The sequence below is a fragment of the Trachemys scripta genome, chromosome 9, assembly GCF_013100865.1.
Source record: "Trachemys scripta elegans isolate TJP31775 chromosome 9, CAS_Tse_1.0, whole genome shotgun sequence".
In the NCBI taxonomy this organism is placed as follows: domain Eukaryota; kingdom Metazoa; phylum Chordata; order Testudines; family Emydidae; genus Trachemys; species Trachemys scripta.
The window spans coordinates 101,687,379-101,703,767 of NC_048306.1; the positions used below are offsets into that span (position 1 = coordinate 101,687,379).

At 51.4% G+C, this 16,389-nt stretch overlaps 1 protein-coding gene across 1 annotated transcript in view; it reads right to left on the reverse strand.

The window, feature by feature from the left end:
* Window positions 1-16,389, reverse strand: part of FGF12 (fibroblast growth factor 12) — a 284,962-nt gene that overhangs the window by 118,095 nt on the left and 150,478 nt on the right. The window lies entirely within an intron of this gene.

Consider the following 16,389-nt stretch of genomic DNA (forward strand, 5'->3'; position numbering starts at 1 on the left):
GGGGGGTTACTCTACTTCTCCGCGGGACCCGGGAGTGGCTAGACTCATCCCCCTCCCCAGCTGTTTTCTGCAGAGCCCTGGGGGCAGAGAGGAATTAGGCGCAGACTAACCCCAGTGCCCTGGGCGCTCCTGTTACTTTACATTGACCCAGCTCAGTGTTCCTGGGGGGCCGCGGAGGGGCTGGAGCCCGTGTTTAATATGTGCCAGGATTGGGCCCCGGCCCCTCTGGGCCTGGCAGCTCAGAGCCCTGACACCCCTTCTGGATGATTTCACTGGACATCACACAATGTTGCAGCACACGGCACAGACCCAGCGTAAAAAAAAGCTCTTTGCGAGCAGGTGCCTAGAGGCTGAACTGCCAACGACTATCCGAAGCTGCATCTTCAGAGGAACCCATCTGATACCTTCCCAAGACAGATGTCTCCTGTCCGCCCACAGAGCCCTGCCTAGAGCTTGCAAAGCTCTCTGAACAGAATGCAGGGTGGTTTCCTCCCTGACTTTTGAAATGACAGAAATACTTGTCCCTGTATGCATCCGAAGAAGTGGGCTGTAGTCCACGAAAGCTTATGCTCTAATAAATTTGTTAGTCTCTAAGGTGCCACAAGTACTCCTGTTCTTCTTTTTGTCCTGTTTTGACATCCAATTTTTGCATGTGTAGTCAACGTCCTGCCTGCAGCAGCTCTGTACCAAGAATGATCCTCATCAGAGACAATCCTTCAGGTAACAGACTTGCACAGGTGATTGGTAATGCCTCTAGAAAGAAAGGCACCACAAGCAAAAAGCATTTCTCCAAGATCTCATTGCCTATGCAGTCTGTTATAAAAAGAGAACTTGTAAAACTCTGTGTAGTATCACCATCTGGTGCCTTCCTCCTTGCAGCTCTTAGGGCCTGTGCCTGGAAACCACTCTGGGGCCGTCAGTGGAAACTGCATAGTCTCCACCTCTCAGGTCACACCTCCAGGCTGCAAAGTCCTGGGAGCAAGGACTGCCCCCTTACATATCTGCAAAGTACCATGCAGCCCTATAGATGATAATAATGACTTGCACAGATTGGGGAAAGTAAGCCAGAAGCCACCCCACTATTGCAGAGCCATTCTGCTCAGCAAGGGGGGTAGGATGGGGCAGCTACCCTGAGTCAGTGGGAGATTTTTGGAGCCAACCCCCATATAGGGGGAGAACTCTTATCTCAGCCTCAAACTGGGCAAAGACCCTCGGCTGGCTGAAAACACCTTCCTCCTCTGGAGTACCAGCTTCTCCTTTCTGAGGGGAGTGGGCCATGACTTTCTCCATCCCATCCTGCTCCATAGAAGTCTTCCCGTTGCCTTCAATGAGAAGCAAACCTGCTCCAGTTTGAGAAGAGCCACTGATCGCCTGGCCCAATCAGATCACGTTCCCTTAAACACACACACACTTATTTTCCCGCCAGTCTGGAAGGCTTCCCATGTCCAGGTGATAAGGGCTTTAAACAATTAGGAACAGAAGCACATGGATTCAAACTGAGGCCGAGAAAGGGCTTCAGACCACGCTGAAGGGTTCTTTCCGTGCCCTCTGTAATGAGACAGCCCGTTTTGAATTTGTATTTGGAAACCATGGGCTCAATCCTGCACATGCTACCAAGCCTCGGTTCTGATTCCCCACCACCCTACGAGCATCAGGCTCGTAGGACTTACTAGTGGACTCCTCCCACAGAGGTCAGTGGACAATGCACGACGCGCTCACCCAGGGTAAGTGTTTGCAGGACTGGGCTCAATATTAGCATTTTAAAGGTTTTGTTCACGACATGAATAAGCTCTCGCTTCTTCCGTGCGGAGGTTAACAATTAAGTCCTGCCTGAATTGCAGGGCTTTGTGGTTTGGGGCAGAGAGGAGATCCAGAACTGCATTCCCTCACCTCCTAAACAGGGCGAGCGAAGTAGGTCATCAGTGAGGTTACTGGCATCTTTCCTTAGCGAAGTGCAATAATATTGCCTTTGGGATTGCTAACCGAACATCCAGCTTGTTCTTCATACAGGCCCAAAATTATAAACTCTGTTCTGCAGATTCAGGCATTAGACATATATCACCGTTTTACTATGCACATATCCTGAGCTAAACATCCCTGCACAGCCTCTGAAAACAAATGCACCACAATTAAGACATTCAAAACGTAATGCCACTTTAAAAACAAATAATCACACATCAATAGTTGTGGAAAAAAGACAACTTCCAGTTCTGTCCTAGAACTTAGAGAATGTTTCACTTGCCCAGAGCTCCTAACTCACCCTTTGATAGCAGAGCAGCAAGTCCAGTGAGGATGTACTGTACTATTGAGTTTCAAATTTACATTTAACAACACCTTTAGAATGTTATCTAATTTCCACTCTATGTAAATTATATCTATGTTGTCAGCTCTGCTTATTAAGCAGAATCGAGCCCATACCCATGTTTTATTAATGTCTCTCTTTGTAAGGTGGCTTCCCGTTGCTTGTCTAGAATCGTTACCATTCACGTCACTTTGGCAATCCCCCTTCTCTTTGCGTGGGTGGATTCTTTTAAAAACATGCCCTGGTATCCTTCAAGAAAAGGACCTAGAGTATCTCACTTCTTTTCTGTTCGGGCTAATTTTGTTTACAGTGCACGGTTTTATCTCTACGTTTGGATGGCTAACAAGAATTCTCAGGGCCACTTAGGAATTTTGTTTGTTTTGAGAGATGTAACTGGCCCTACAACAGCACCAGAGTCGGAAATCTGGCTTGTTTTCTGGTCTTTTCTCTCACAGCCGACTAGGCCTTATTAATAAATGTAGACGAGACGGCATGATCTGATTGCCAATTGCCATATTAAAACAATTTCTTTAAGGGACCCCTCCCCCCTCTTTTGGCTTCAAAGATTCAATTAAAACAACATTTGCAACTCATCGCTGGAGTATTCATTAGCCTGCACAGTGTCTTTAAAAACAACTCTAGCCTAGAGAGGATTCAACGCAGGAGTGAATTTGCAGCGACTTCAAGCAAACAGCCTGTAAATAGTTGTGTCGAATGCAGTTTGGAACAGGAGGGGAGAAGCACATCAACCGCCCACCCAAAGAAAGCACGAAAGGGGACTGGAATTCACAGGAACAATGGCTTCTTTTCAAAAATGGATTTCTACCTGACAATAGAAGCTTTTATTTCTCTCCTGTGACTTTTCATCTCTGTCAAGGAAGGGCGGGAGAAAGCTTCACCTCACCACGGGGGGTCCTGGAAATGAAACTGTCAAGATGCATTTTCCTTGGAGGAAATTCAGATGTGTGTGGACATACCCCAGTGCCGGGTTATTTATTTTTCCATGTGTTATGGAGGCGCCCATTAAAAGGGGCCAGGAACAAAGTTCTTTAAAACTGGATATTTTTATAATCTTACATTACCAGAGGGGCATTATCTGTAGGGCTCAACCCCTCCCAGCCTGACAGTACAGATCTCAGAACAACCTTAGTTGGCATCGTGTGGGCAGCTAGTGGCCCTCTCTTCTAGGGCTCCTAGTGGTACAGTACCAGTGGGCAATGGTGGGACTGGAATTCAGTCTGTCCCTCGGCCCAATGGACTGGCACCCCAGGTTCCACTGCGTTCTGCACACAAGGTGATGACAAGCGATGGAGTGGCAGGAAGGCCCTGGGTTTTCAGCCCAGACTCCCTTGGTGGCCTTGAGCAAACTGCAGCTGCTCTGTGCCTTAGTTTCCCTACCCCGCGTGATGTTGCCAGGATGAACGGGGCTGGTCGGCATGCCGACCTTTGCCGCTGCAGAGGGCTTAGACGATCCCCAGGCGGTTTAAATATCAGGGCCCAACATGCAGCTGCCACCATCAGGGTGGCTGAAGTGAGACTGAGGTAGAGCATCCAGTGGTTGATTCTGCACCGGCCTGACCACAGGAGTCGCCCCAGGCGTTGCAGTGGGACTACAATACTAAAGATGCACGAGGGCAGCAGGATCGGGCCCCTCTGGCTCTGCCCATCCAGCCAGCAAGAAGAAACATGCCATGGCAACCTCTGCATGACAAATCCAAACCTCGGGATTGTTTGCAAACCAGGCGACAAGGCTCCATAAATCCAGAGCCCTAGAGGTTAACAGCAGCCCTGCCCGTCAATCACACTGCGATTGCCTTTGGCAGGGAAAGAGGAGAAGGGGGCCGCTGTCCTTATGCTGAATTAGGTGCCCCTGAGGGGGGAAGGTCTCAGAATCTGGGGTGCAGCCCGACTCTGTCTACACAGCATTTTTAGCCCTGCAGCCCGAGCCCCACGAGCCCGCGTAAGCTGAGCAGGGCTGCCAGATTGGGTGCTGCAGATTTTTTATCACAGCGTAGACAGACACGGAGACGCGTGCCCAGCAAGAGCCCCACGGGGCACTGCTGTTGCCAAGACAGGGCAGGGAGAACGCAGCACTGCAACCGCCCGGGGGAGGGTAATCCCCCCCGCTCATTCGGGGATGCGGAGTTTGGTTGAGGTTAGTTTTTTTTTATCACTGCAGCTCTGCGTGATACGATCGAGACGCAGCCCCGTGCAACGCGCCTGTTCTGCCTGAGAGGTGAGCGAGGCAGGGCTCTCCTCAGAGCATCCCTTACTCCTGCAGCTGGGGAGCTCCCTCCCCCTGCGACACAGGGGGGCTGGCAGAGGCCCTTGCTCCTATGATCGGGGACGCGGCCTGCAGCAGCCCCGCCGACATGGAAGCAGCCACACGCGAGCTCGCCCTGCCTGACACTCGAGCATCTCAGCCCTGAGATCCCAGAGCAGACACTTGCGCTCACCTCCCTTCCACTGCAGGGGCAGGAAGGGAACAAGGCACTGCCCTGAGATCTAGGAGGAGAGAGGGAGGGTTGAGGGCCTGCTAACCATCCAGCCGCAGGAACTGTGTGGCTTGGCTGTAGTTTTAAAGAGAGTTTGTGTCAGGGAGGGATAGCTCAGTGGTTTGAGCATTGGTCTGCTAAACCCAGGGTTGTGAGTACAATCCTTGAGCGGGTCATTTAGGAATCTGGGGCAAAAATCTGTCTGGGGATTGGTCCTGCTTTGAGCAGGGGGTTGGACTAGATACCTCCTGAGGTCCCTGAGATTCTATATCTCCAGGAGGCGCTTGCTACGCAGACCCAGGGGCAGCACACCAGCTCTGCTCTCTAGGACTTAGAATTGGGCCCAGAGCCTGTAATGCGCTTGTGATCCATCTGGGCTGTCTGGCCTTAAAATCCCACCTGCCTGCAGGGTGAGTGGTGCTAAACAACACCAAATTCCTGGGGGGGGGACCCCTGCCTTCCTGCAACCCCCCTAGAATTTTAAAGCCGCCGGGCCTACACAGCCTGTGCCTCCGGAGGGCTGAGGGGGTGCGGAGAGCGGCCAGCCCGGGGTTTAAGGAGGAGAAGCGCTGCCTCCTCACCCCAGTCTCACAGTCAAATGGCTCCTATAGGAGCACAAGCGCTGAGACCGACCGAAATCGCGCCCAGCGGCGCCAGGTCGAGCCTGCAGCGAGCTGACTTTGCTGAAAGTCAAATGGAAGCTTCCTGATTAGATCTCAGCGGCGGGGGACTGTGTGATGGAGGATGATAGAGAGGCAAGAGAAGGAGGGAAAAAACCCGTCACAGTCTTCCAGCAGGACTCCGAGGGCTCCTGTTCCACTGGAAGGATTCGGCTACTGGCAACAAGCTAGTGAGTGCAAAGGGGCTGGATCTCCGTCCCACACCTACCACAGCAGCAGGGGGAGTGAGAAACATGCTGCTATCAAAGCCCCAAAATAAATCCCTTGTGGTCCCGAGTCTTGCGCATCAATCTCTGCACATTGCTCGCCCTGTCGGGGCTCAGAGCAGCCCGCGAACGCTCCCCGACCCCAGACTTTGCCCTTATCTCTTACTGCAGCTGAGCCAGTGACATCCTGAGCCTTGGGGGGGGGGAGGACAGTGCTTCAAGGAGAGAGCCTGTCATTCCCTCTCGCAACAAGAGCCCCTTTTGATTCGGGGTGCTGACGGGGAGGGGTAACAGGGCTGACTAAGGATTGTTCAGCTGCCGTAATCAAGCTCTGCAGAACAGGAGCTGTGGGGATGTTAATACCACCCACAGGAGCGCTCTGAAGTTAAATGCATCCCGATCGCATCTCATTTAAACAACTCGGTTGCTTCTCCCCATGCGGCAGAGATCCGCGAACCACTAAACTGTACAGGAGGAAAGATGGAGTCTTCTAACGCAGCTGAGGGAGATTTCCTCAGCGTCTGCTGGCCTGAGGACTAAGCCTGCAAGTACCTATAAGCTGCCACATCCCCAAGGCCTCTCCCAGCCACACCAATTTAAATTGCCATGTCTTCACTTCCCCAGCAATAAATCAACTCTACTCTCCCCTAATAAAACCAGTTCTGCCACCCCTTTTACACCAGGCACTAATTACACACACACCCTTACTGCTGGGCAGATAACGCAGTCCCATATCTGCACCAATGACCTGGAAGCAAATATAAAATCATTGCTGATCAGATTTTCCAAGGATACAAAGACAGGTGGAGTAGTAAATAAAGGTGAGGACAGGACAGTTATACAGTGAGATCTGCTTCACTTGGGAAGCTGGGTGCATGCAAATAAGATTTATTTTCATCCAGCCAGATGCAAGGTCAGACATGGAGTAGCAAGGAAAGTAGGCCATACTTCAAGAGTGGAGATGGTGTTTGGGAAAACAGTGTCTCTGCAAAGGAGGTAGAGCTAATGCTCGATAACCAACTGAACAGGCACTCCCAGTGCAGTGCTGTGGCTAAGAGGGCAAATACAACCGTTGGATGTGTGAGGTAGTAAATATTGAGAATTAGGGAGGTGGTATTACTTCTGTGTACAGAATCGGCGAGACCATTGCTGGGACACCGTGTCCAGTTCTGCTGTCCAGCCTTCAAAAAGGATGTTCAAAAATTGGGAAGGATTCCAAACAGAGCTACAAGAATAATCGGAGCTATGACAAAACCTGCTTTACTGGAAGAGACTCGGCAAGTTCCGTTATTTTAGTTTATCCAAGAGAAGGATAAGAGACGACTGGATAAGGGTCTAGGAGATTTTCAATAGCAGAGGGCTCTTTAGTCCAGTGGATAAAGGCAGAACGAGATCCACTGGCTGGAAGTTGAAGCCAGAGAACTGTGGGGTAATTAACCACTGCAACAACTTAAAAGGCTGTGACAGATTCTCCATGATATGATGTCTTTAAATTAAGAGTGGATTTCTTTCTAACAGACCAGCTCAAGCTCAACCCAAAGTTCTGGGCTGGATACAGAAATCATGGGTGAGTTTCCCTGGCTGGCGTTATGCAGGTCAGATGATCAGAATGGTCCCTTGCCCTTCTGACCCAAACATCTGTGAATCTATGATTAACAAATTCGAGGTGCCCCCTAACCATTAATTTTAGACTCTCATCCCATATCCTCCAATTAGTGAAGCTGCATCTCTCCCCCATTAACGAATTTTTGGCTCTCTTCTACTCTCCTGATTAACGTACCCTGGTTCCTGCCTCTCCAGTATATTAATACTAACCTTCAACTACCTCTGTGTGGGACTCCTTTCTGGCTTCATGGAGGGTACGGCACGGAGGAGGCTTTCTAGGAACATCCAGCTGCAGCACCAAGTTAGTCAGACGACTCAACAGAAGACACCTTTCCTTCTCCAGTTGCTCCTAAGCAGTGTCCCAGCCTGGTGCTGCTGTTGATCCCGTCTTTCCAACAGGACATAAAATGGGACACGATCATTAAAGAGCCTTACATCCGGACACCAGCAGCCCTTGGAGAAGCCACTCCTTTGTCCCACTAATCAATCACAGCCCTTGCTGCTACCCCACTCGTGCTCCCCTCTATAGACCCAGCTGGGGCCAGCATCGGCCGTAGTGTGGGCTCCTTTCTGGCTCAGACGCCAGCAAAGGGAGCGATAGTTACAGCTGCGGTGTGAAATCCTGAGGTTCGGGCTTGGCTGGTCCTGGGGATTCTTAGCAGGCACCTGGTTTACCATAAATAAGTTTCTAAAGCCAATTTAATGACACCAGTGCAAACCCCTATTCCCAATTGACTTCTTATACTGGAACAATAGCGTCCACACGGGTATTTGCACCAGTTTAACAAGACTGGTTTAAATTCACCCTTTAGGCTAGGTCTATACTACCCGCCTGAATCGGCGGGTAGAAATCGACCTCTCGGGGGTCGATTTATCGCGTCCCGTGGGGACGCGACAATCGATCCCCGAATCGGCGCTCTTACTCCACCAGCGGAGGTGGTAGTAAGCGCCGCCGACAGAAAGCGGCAGAAGTCGATTTTGCCGCCGTCCTCACAACGGGGTAAGTCGGCTGCGATACGTCGAATTCAGCTACGCTTAAATCGACTCCCCCCTGTAGTGTAGATGTACCCTTAGGTTAAACCAGTTAAGCCAATTCAACATTCCCATGTAGACAAGCCGCAGACTTTGGACTCTCAGAAAATGCCGGGCAATACTCCAATACATAGTGCTATAGCATTGCCAAGAACTAGCTTATGCAGGGAAACTCACAACGAGAGCTTTCAATCTTCTTCATTACGATCGAATGCTTCTGGTTTGGCCCACTGAAAATGCAGTTTTCTAACACACTCATGGTTCACGGAGTACTGCTCATTCACGATAAAATAAAACGGAGGGGGAATTGCATTCATTTCTTTTGACAGATCCTAATTCACACAATTAGTTGGGTTCTGCAATTAGAAACTACACAAGCTCGGGGGGAGGGGGGGAATCTAAATTAAAAGCCACTTGAGTGAGCACTTAGAGGAATTACTGGGAGGCTTCCGAAGAGACTTTTCACAGTCATTAAGAAGAGCGTGGCTCTGTGCTGGGGTACGGGCCACAGGGAGCTGACTCAACCGCCTGCCAGATCTGAAGAGACTAGTCAGTGCTTTCTTGCACAAACCACGTCCTTGAGGGGGGTGGGAGTGACTGGCAGTCTGGATTAACACATGCCGCTCTTCAGCGGTGTCTCAGGACCATCCCGCGTACCAGGGAACAGGATTATCCTGCACAGGGCAAAGAGCCAGTGGTGAATTAACAAACAGGCCCAGGGGGCCTGTGCCCCGGTACCCCGGCCAAGTTGGGGGCCCCCACAGGTGTGCCGGAACCTGGGTAGAAGTGGGGGGGCCACCGGTGCTAGAACTCTGGCCCTGCCCCCTGCTTCTCCTCTTCCCCTGGAGGCCCTGCCCCCTGGCCAGGCCAGAAGCCAGAGCCGGACCATGGTAAGAGCTGCCCAGGGAGCCCGAGCTGCTGTGGGGAGCCCCCGATTCTTCGCCTGCCCTGGGTGCCAGAGAGCAGTCCCCAGCCTGTGTCCCTGCCTGGTTCTGGCATCCCTGGTCCCCCAGGGTGCAAGGGGCCTAAAATGTTCTTTGTGCCCAGGGCCCCAATAAATCTTAATCCACCTCTGCAAATAGCTTCTGAGGCACCTCACTCCCCAGGAGAGGTAGAGCCCAGTTCCTCCTCCCTCCTCGGTGACTCCTTCCCTCCCACAGCAACTGAGGGGTTGAATCTCTTCCTGCAGCTGGCAGCCAACTCCCTTCTCCTGAACATGGCGCTGGTCCTGCCCCAGCGTATGTATCCGGCGGTCCCAGCCACGCGTAGGCTGTCCTTGGCCAGCAGTCAGGCGCCTGGCCCCATAACGTTTCCTTCTCTTCCCTAGCCCGGCCCCATACGCTGTCCATGTCCCAGGCACCCAGGTTAGGTGGATCTGTGGGGGCCTCCTCCTTTCTAGAGTGCCCCAGCAGGGTCCCAGCTCAGTGCTGGGAAGCAAACATGATACTTTGCCATTCTGACCCAGCTGTTACTTCCCGGCTGGTGCCTCCGGGAGCTGCGTCTCCCCCCAGATGGCAGTGGGATTCTGTGCGGGCTAGCTAGGATACAGGAAGGTACAGAGGTGATGCACGCCATAGGAGCGCACAGATTTCACAGAGAAGTCATTGGGGAACTAGAATTGTTTTGCATAGTCCTCACACCTTCCACTGGAGGATCTCAGACATTACTGAATTAAGCCTCCAGCCTTCTATCCGGTAGGGCAGTGTTCTCTCTCCACTCCCCTTTAAAGAGGGGGGTACAGAGTGGTGCAGTGACTTGCCCAAGGTCACTCAGGAAGTCAGTAGCAGAGCTGGGACTATCTAGAGCATCCTGCACAGAGTAGCCTGGGACATTTCACTAGCTTCAGACACTGCTGGATTCATAGATTCTAGGACTGGAAGGGACCTCGAGAGGTCATTGAGTCCGGTCCCCTGCCCGCATGGCAGGACTAAGTATTATCTAGACCATCCCTGACAGCTGTTGGTCCAACCTGCTCTTAAATATCTCCAGAGATGGAGATTCCAGAACCTCCCTAGGCAATTTATTCCAGGTGGAGCTGCACCTGTTCTCCAGCAGGCCCCTAATGGCCCCTGCGCCCGTTCTGAAGCGGCACACGGGGATTTTCAAAGGAGTATGAGTGAGCCAAGCACCCCAGTCCCACTGAGGCTCCACAGATCTGCCCCTTGCAAGCCTCAGCCTCTAGCCCTTTGTATTCCCAGCGATCTGGTTGGACCTTGCGATTCCTGTTGCTCTGTGTAGTACGTCCCTCTGGGAAGAGTCCCATTCAGTATAATACAACCCAGGGATTCTCCAGAGAAGACTAAAAGGGAGTTAGACACTGGCTCCCATTGTGTATCAGTGGAATTAAGGGCACTCAATTGCACTTTTCAGCCCTCTGAAAATCCAATGAACCCAACCAACATCACTCTGGGTTTACAGCAGTTAAATGGGGCTCCATAGCAATCGGTCTAAGTCCCTATACAATGTCAGGGAGACTGAGATCCCCATGACAGCATTCTACAGGTGCTTAAAACCAAAACTCCACAGCAGTGGTCTCACCATCGCCCCCGGGGGGGTCCGTAAGTAATCAGCCATTCTAAAAGAGGCAAGCGCCAAACATTCCCTCTGGAACAGGCTGTATTTTATCCTGATCTCATCATTTGCACTTGAACACATCCAACAACAGGAATGAAATCCTCCCACTTTTCTTTCACGAGGTCGGCTGCTGGGTAGGATTGGAGAAGTCTTCCAGACATTGCTCCTCATTTAACCACTTAACAGGGAGTCACCTTAAGCTTGGCCCCGAAACAAACCATTCATAAAATTGAAGTCAAAGGGAAAATACTTCCATAATATACACAGTTTGAATGCAAATTATTTATCTTTAAAACAAAGAACACATCTCCCTTGCAGTTTTTGAAATCCAACCACAGCAGCCCTAATGAAAGGGAAAGTGAAACTGACTGTAAACAAAAGTGACATTGACATTTCATAGACTTTCATTCCCCACTGGAGAGAACAGTAGACGGCACATAAATAAACAGGGCCTCATCCTCCCTGATTGAACTAACCTCGTTATCTCTAGACTGATTCTTGCCTGCATATTTATACCTGCCTCTGGAAGTTTCCACCACATGCATCTGACGAAGTGGGTATTCACCCACGAAAGCTCATGCTCCACAATGTCTGTTAGTCTATACGGTGCCACAGGACTCTTTGTTGCTTTTTAGTGCATACATAGTGACAGGAATAGTACACTGGATTTTTAAAATTTCCTCAATAATCGGGTGTTACTAGTAACATGAAGGCACTTAATGTGTATGCAACAGATTTGTAAATGTACAGCATCCCTTTAATTTCTTGAAAAATTGCTATATTTTATATTTGTCCTGGCAACATAAAATCATTTAACTGGGGAATTTGTCTAATGTTTTGATTTAGTGGGGTGCTTATAAAAATAACCCCCCAACAAAATGCATGTGTGTGTTTAGAGAAACGTCGCTGGTAATGTAATGAGAGGGGCCGGGTGATTCACTCCAGCGCTTCTGTTGTTACCATCATTCAAAACATCCAACAACCTTTTCTGATGTGAAAGCCACTCCTGCAGATCTTTGCTATCAGCTGAATGTGCCCTGCAGAGACAGCACGTAACATGAGCTGGTTTTAAAGTGAGTCAGATGTCAGGATGGTCTCTACTACGTGTCCATTGGTCACTGGCAAAGTGCATATTAACTCTAAAGTTTCTTTAACCTTGCCAGAGGTTTCCATGCTGCTAGACTTGCCCCCCGTGTTTCATGGCAGCGGGTTTATTTCATGTAGCAGGTGAACTAGCTGGAGGAGGTGTAGGCTTGGAGCCCAACCAAAGAGTTTGGATTATCTTCTTCTGGCACAATTGTGGGCAAATCCCTCACACCAACACTTTCAAAAGCAGCCTCTGATTGTGGGAACACAGCTTGACAGAGTCACTACAGAGACTTCTTTCCCAAGTGTCCGCTTGCTGGGTCTTGCCCACGTGCTCAGGGTCTAACCGATCGCCAGATTTGGGCTGGGGAAGGAATTTTCCCCCAGGTCAGATTGGCAGATACCCTGGGGGTTGGGGGGGTTTCACCTTCCTCTGCAGCATGGGGCCGGGTCACTTGCAGGTTTAAACTAGTGTGAAGGGTGGATTCTCTGTAACTAGAAGTCTTTGAACAATGATTTGAGGGCTTCAGTGTCTCAGCCAGAGGTTATGGGTCTATTACAGGAGGGGGTGGGTGAGGTTCTGTGGCCTGCAATGGGCAGGAGGTCAGACTAGATGATCATGATGGTCCCTTCTGATCTTAAAATCTATGAGTCTATAACAGGCTTTGGGGCTGATTTTTGAGGTCCCAGGTAGCTTCAGCCCCCACCCCTACCCCCCAGCTTCACAGGGCATTGTAGGGACAGAGCCTTTCGGAAAAACCAGGCCCTGCACGTCTAAAGCTGGGCAACCAAAATCTGTGGCCACTTTGCAACATTTGATGGTTTCAATCCCCTCCATCCCTCCAAACACATTTCCTAACAAGACTCCAACGGGGACCAACTTCACCCAGACCAGAGAAAAACCACTCAGCAAAGAGTTGAACCAATAACCCAGGACAGTAGCGTAGCTGGGGGGGAGCGGGGCAGCGTCCGCTCCTCCACCGAGCACAAGTGGCGCCTTGTCAATTTCTTGGTGCCTTGTCAATTTTTACTCACCCGGAGCGAACAGGGGGAGCGATCAAAAAAAGGCGCCGCCCGCTTTTAAACCCAGCGGCGCTCCGGGTCTTCGGCGGCACTTCGGCGGCACGACCTTCACTCGCTCCGCAGGTCTTCGGCAGCATTTTGGTGGCGGGTCCTTCAGTGCTGCCGAAGACACCCGGAGCGAGTGAAGGGCCCACCGCCGAAGACCTGGAGCGCTGCCGGGTGAGTAAAAGTGCCACAGCGGGTGGCGCCTTTTTTTTTGATCGCTCCCTGTTCCCTCCACCTGGCTACGCCACGGACCCGGGAGTGCAAGGCTCCACAGCCGGTGTCTTCTCCCCTGAGTCTCCTTGTGGTAGGAGTTGATCACAGTATCTCAGATTTCACTGTTACAGAATCTGCATCAGGGATATGTTGAAAAGCCCCAGGGGCTGTTTGTACAAACAGGCCTCAGCCAGACACTCATTAATCAAAATAATTATAATATCCGTATTGAGTCCCCTGCAAATCTGCCGTCAACATTTGGTTAAGAGCATTCAAGTGTCCTTATATATTTGGTGTTAAGGGAGGGAAAAAATTACTCCTCCTCAGGAAATCTCTGCGCATTCCTTTGACACTCTGTCCCGAAATGCTATGGTGCTTCTTAATATTACTGAGAAATGAATTGTCATTGCACAATAGACAAGTGAAGGAGGTAAAGAAGAAGTTAAAGAATATTTCACACCATGCTTTGTAAAGCTGCCACTCGCCAGCCATAATCGTCTGATGAGACAAAATTCAGAGAAGCAGTGACAGATATCTCCTTAGACGTCTGGCCTCTTACAGTACGTAGTAGGCCACTGTCCAACCAGAAATCACATCACAGTGCAATTCCTTGCCTCTGTTTCTAACACTTTGGATTTGTTACAGTCTTTCAGTTTTAATTATATGATTTACTGTCATTGTTTCCTGTTAAAGCAGTACAAAAACACTGTGTAAACTGGCCCTAAACTAGACTGGTCACTTGCTAAGCAGTTTCATCTGTCTGGTTCTCAAACACAAAACCCAGCTTGGGATGCAAACATTGCCGATCAACATTCAACAAACCGGCAAGCCCTGCTCTGAAGGGCTCACCACTCAAGAACCAAGGTGGGGATTTGCAAGGCCCGAAGCAATCAGAAAGGTTTCCATGACGTTTTATTCAGTTCAGTGACACCAGGGGCGGTTGCTCCATTCACACCCCACCCTGCAGTGCTGGGGGGAATATCAGTCATCTCAGGGGACTCTCCCTGGCTTCAGCAGGCCAGACCCTCCATTTCTTCCTCTGGAAATCGCAAATAACGCTGCTCATCTGTTCCACCGAGGGGCTGGGCGGCCGAGCTCCGTAACGGGACAAAGAGGGAGCTCAGATTGCTGGATCGAAGGCTAGAAACGTGAAGGAGGGGCAGCCCCCAGTGGGACACGAGCAGCGGAAAGGGAGACCAGCCCATCGCCAGGAATGAACCAGCCAAGCTCCCTGCACATGGGGAAAGTCAGACATCAAAGGTTCCCTTTGCACTGAGCTTGTGCAGCCATCCTGATGGTTACAGCGCCCTCTGCTGGCTGGACTGAGGGACACACACACACACACATACACACACACACACACACACACACACACCCCGCAGTCCCTCCTATAGTCCAGGCAGCAGGGACAGGTGCACTGTGGGTTCTAGAGGGCCTGGGTTTGACCTCCAATCCCACCGACAGGTGTGGGGTCTGGATCACAGTCTCAGCGTCAGCACAGCCAGGGCTGGTCCACACAGGGAATTTGCAGCAGCGGAACTGGTGCAGCGGTGTGTGTGGACGCTTAGAGCCGGTGAGACTGGTTTCGTTTGTGCAGGAGATGTACCGAAGCTCTAAGCCAGGCGTACGCTGCTAGGAGACACCGCACCCGAAGCCACGCCGCTGGGACGCACTGTAATAACGCCACCTCTAGCTGGAGCGGCACAGCTGTGCCTGCAGCAAGGAAGGAGGTTATCCGTGATTTTTACCTGTCACAACGTCCTTTTCAAAGCACTCCGGCCTTGCTCTCCCCGGGGGATCGGGTGTCTCTTTTATTAATGGCCGTCAGGGCTTTCAAAAGACCCAACAATTAGCAAAAGGCTCCATTTTTACACTGACCCATTTTTCATGCCTCCGAGTCCTTCGTGTGACAAAGGAGCCGGAGGGATGGGACGTGTGGCTGGCTCGCTGGTTTGCCCTTTCCCAGAACTGGGGCATGGGGCGTGGAAAACCCTCTGCCCTTGGAATGCCTTTGCGGACACCTTCCATCGGAACAGCAGAGACCAATGAGCCGCGGGGCTCGGGACACAAAGTGCAAGTAGGTCTAGGATGGTGTGAGCCACTGCTCCCAGCTCCACTCAGCCAACACCGGTCGCTCCTGACCCTCAGTGGCACCTGCTCTTCCCGGTCAGGATCCTAGACAGCTCTGCTGCTGCCCCGCAGTCCTGATCCACCCCTCACTCCCAACGCAGAGACCCACAGCATGCCAAGCTGGCATGTGCACAAACTGAGCTCTGCCCAGCTCCTCTTCACCTCTCCCACAAGTGGGGAAGAACCCGGGGCTGGGAAAGCCACTGCTGAGCAGTGAGCATAGAGGCCGGATTGGCTGGTTTCATTGGGAACATCCTTCTCCCAACTCCTCTTGTCTTGGAGACGGGGGCTGAGATCCCCACACCTGCTCCCTGAACACTGGGCTTAGCATGACTGCGAGCATCACAGCTCACGCCCATGCTTGCGCAGGGTCTGCAGCAGAGACCCAAAACACTTCTGGACTACGCAGCTGGCCTGTGTGTCCGTAGGGGGCAGCAGAACTGCGGCCCTAGACACTAGAAGGACATGAGCTGTGATCCTCTCTTTTTGCAGCAGGAGAATAAACCACAAACAGCTGCAGGGACTCACCAGATCCCTCCTGTCTCTTCTCATGGGGCCGCTGATTTTTAGTTCAGGGGAAACAATCAGGGAAGGGAGCAGCCTCGTTGACCTTTACCCCATGACCCCCAGCTTGAGTCTCCGGCAGGGACAGAACCTGGGAACTTCAGCACCAAAAGGACAAGCCTCAGTCAAGCTAAGCAAGTAGTTCCATGCACCAGTACCAGGGATAGGCTCTTCTCCTCTCTGGGAGCCAGCCACTAGAGAGGGAGGGAATGTGACACTTAACTAGGATGCTACACAAGCTGGTGGCAGAGAGAACAGGACCCCCTCACACTTCTAGGAACGGGAGCCAAGTCTTGGGGAACCAGCTGAGGAGAAATAAGCCAACCTTGGCCAAGAGCAGCGGATGTAACACTTGCAAAAACCCAACATCACTCTGGGCTGTATTAGCAGGAGTGTTGTAAGCAAGACACTACAAGTAATTCTTCCACTCTACT